The following is a 3,319-nucleotide window of genomic DNA, read 5'->3' on the forward strand; positions in this document are numbered from 1 at the left end:
GGATGGCTTCTGCAGCCGCCGCTGCTGCTGCTGCTCATATTTTGAAGCGAATCCATGTCCTCCCGTTGTGCTGCCCGATGAGGGTTTCCTACCGCCCCAGCAGTCCCTTACCTCGGCCCTGACACCAGGGACCGCCAGGCTGGGGTGTCACACGGTCACCGCACCGCCCGCACGGCGAGTTCTCCCTTCTCCATTGCTGCCCGATACGCGATTTCCAGAGACAGAGAGGTGTAGGTAGATGTTTGTGTAACTTTCGTTTCAGTAACGAGTTTTCCGCCCTTTCTGGGTTTTTGCAGATGACATTGTTCCCACAGAAGGAGAGAATGGACAATCTAGAGACTCTGAAGTTGGATACGATTTTTTTTTTAATCTTTTCTAACAAAAAATGTGCCAAGGATTTCTTGGAAATTAGAAGAGTAAAATCCAAATTCGAAGCAGGGCGTGGGGAGCACTTAAGGAAAGAGAAAGAGAGAAGGGCTTTGGACAGTGACTACCCTTTGGGCGTCGGTACAATCCACACATCTCTGCATTCTGATAGAAGTCTGAATCGTTCGATTTTTTTTTTTAATTTTGACGAAGAATGTTGGAATCGAACTTTTTTTTGTTTGCCCTTTTTTTTTTGCATGCATGCATTCCCAAGAGGTCGTGCTTATGAGCCACTGATGAAAGGAAATACATTATTGTGGACTTTCTTCATTCTTGAATGAAACCAAGCAGCCAACCAAAAATATCCCTGTAGAGATGAAAACCTTTTTATTTTTTTTTTTTTAATTTTTAGGGGGAAATAAGCTGGGCTCAAACTGTTATATACCCGGTTCCTAACTTTTTTATTATTAATATTTTTCCTCTGAGAAAAAAATAAACATTTTATTTATTTATTGATGACCCATGTTAAAATGCAAATAGATCCGGTGTCTAAATGCATTCCTATTTTTATGATTGTTTTGTAAATATCATTGTATATTATTTTTCTGCAATAAATAAATATGATTGAAATTTTAATAACCTTAAAGTTTGGTCTCTCTGAGAACTCAGGGTTAGAGCTGTAGATAAATACCTGCTTGTTGAGCTGTAAAGACACCCAAGAGAGAGAGGGTACTAGTATAAACAAACCAGGCGAAAAACGCAAATAAACTAGCTACTGACAGACACAGGCACGTTATTTATTGAGACAGCTTTATTATTCTGTGCTGAAGCTCACTGCATCTGCAGAGGAAGGTGTTGTCTCTTCTCTCTTTCTCTCCCTCTCCCCCTTTAATCTTCTCGCCAGGCACGGCGGAGTTGCGCGGGGAGCAGAGTTTTCGCAGCTGAGCTCTATCTCCGCCTTGGTGTTTTGCCCCCAGATGCGAGGCAGGAGCGGGGCCCGTTCCCCAGCCCCCGGCGCAGGTACTTTTGCTGATATCGCTGAGGAAGTGGCATGGGTTTTAAGCAGGCACTCGTCCGTCCAAAGGGAAAGCAAAAGAAAGTGAGATTGAAATAGGGAAGTGTCTAGCGAGTGGGGTTTTCCGGTGGAAGTGATGTTTGACTGCTCTGCTCTCTAGGGTTTTATATAATATATATACTAGCGATCACATTTTCGTTGGGCAAAGCACGGAGGGATACTCTAACCCACCCTCTTCTCCTTCTCTACGTGTAGGGCGCACATTGCCCCTCTTTCTTTTCACCACGCTTTACGCGGGGTCCCAGCATGCGGCGAGAAGCCGAGCTGCAAAAGAGAGGGAACCTCCAGGTCTGAGGGCTTGGGAGGAAGGTGAAAGGGAAGTTGTAAAAAAAACACCCAGAAAACATAACAACCCAATTCAAACCTCGGCCCCTATAACCGGACAGCTGATTGTCTCTGCTGTCACTCGCTTATCTCCCAGCGCTTGGCAGCCGGGCAGGAGCGGGGAGCGGCGCCTCCTGCCCCTCCGCCGCCGCGAAAGGTGCGCGGGGAGCGCTGCCGCCCTGGGCGCTGCGCAGTGCCCTCCGTGGAGACAGGGACCCTGCTGCCCCGTGTCTGGGGTAAATAGGATGGGGTACTTTTCCAAGACAGAGCCTGTTTGCATAGCGCATGAGTAGACTTTATTTCCTGTATCTGTTTCCACATCCACATATTGCCGTCTGTTACCCACATAGCACTGTCGTGAATATAATATCGGGCATATTTTAAACCGGTGAGCGATGTTTACAGCAGAGAGTTCGCAGCGTTTGTTTGCACTGAAGGATTAGTGAGCACTTGAAAATTAGATGACGGCCCCGGTGGTCGCAGCTCTCAATGATGGAGAGGAGGGGGAGCTGTTGCGAGCTCCCGAAGGGTCGCTGCTTTTCCCCGGCACCCTGGCATCCGCAGCTGCCCTCTCAGAGACTCCGACCCCCCGGCTCCGATGCTGCCGAGGAGCAGGTAATGTCTGCCCGCGTTACCCCGGCTGCAGCGAAGGCGAGAGGCACGGGGAGCCGGCGCAGCTTTGGCAGTGGAGCTAAGGGGATTTGGGAGGTCACAGAAGGTTTCGGTTGTTCCTTTTGGGGGAGAAATCACACCGGGGAAAGGTGGGGAAAACTCCTCACATTTAGGAAGAAAACAGGTTCCGGGAATGAAAAAACAACCAACCAGACGAGCTGCTCAGTGCTGAAGGGAAGGCGTGTTTCGTGGAAGGGAATTCCTGCGAAATATGAACTAGGAATCAAGTGCACTTTAAAAGCCACGAATCAAACTGTGCTCGGCCTCAGAAATCGGGAGAGGGCCCGCTTGATGGACTTAAACCCGCCTGGCTCTTTTGCAGCCGGCAAGAGGCCTCTGGGCCAGCCGGTCAACACCTTTCCAGCAAGCTGAACACCCGAGTGAGAAAAATCCCCAATTCCTATCCATGGGGTTCCTGCCACCGGCAGGTCTTCCTTTCTCACTTCTGTGTCCCTCCGAGCGGGTCCCTGCCGGCGCGGCAGCATTTCTGGGCAGCAGGCGCTCAGCCGGTGCTCTTTCCCGGCTGACAATCGCTACCTCTGCCTCATTTAAAAAAATAAATCATAAAAAATAGATAAACCTGTTTTAAAACTCAGGGCGTACCCTTTCCTGGGTTGAAATTCAGGACTGCAGATGCCTGGTCCTCGCCGGGCTAGAGCCAAAAACGATTAAGTCAGCATCAGGCTTACTGAAGGAAAAAAGAAATAATATGAATATTAATTTGCCTTCTGGGAATTTTAAACACTCTTGCAATCGGAAAATTAACTCTGCCTTTGGAAATCCCGACTGATTTCGCTATTTTCTCAGAGGCATCAATCTGCCCCGTTTATTCTCAGCCGGAGAGGTCCGGGCCCGTGAGGTCGCATGGCCGGCCGCACGGCT

The 3,319-nt window shown here is 49.1% G+C and overlaps 1 protein-coding gene across 1 annotated transcript in view; it reads left to right on the top strand.

Moving 5' to 3' along the window:
* TWIST1 (twist family bHLH transcription factor 1) overlaps positions 1-1,003 on the top strand; it is a gene marked incomplete at its 5' end in the record, with an annotated part of 1,570 nt that extends 567 nt beyond the window's left edge. Inside the window, one exon of the mRNA XM_031066815.1 lies at positions 297-1,003. The remainder of the gene's footprint in view (positions 1-296) is intronic.
* Positions 1,004-3,319: the final 2,316 nt, after the last annotated feature.

This window comes from Geospiza fortis, unplaced genomic scaffold, assembly GCF_000277835.1.
Source record: "Geospiza fortis unplaced genomic scaffold, GeoFor_1.0 scaffold138, whole genome shotgun sequence".
Lineage (NCBI taxonomy): Eukaryota > Metazoa > Chordata > Aves > Passeriformes > Thraupidae > Geospiza > Geospiza fortis.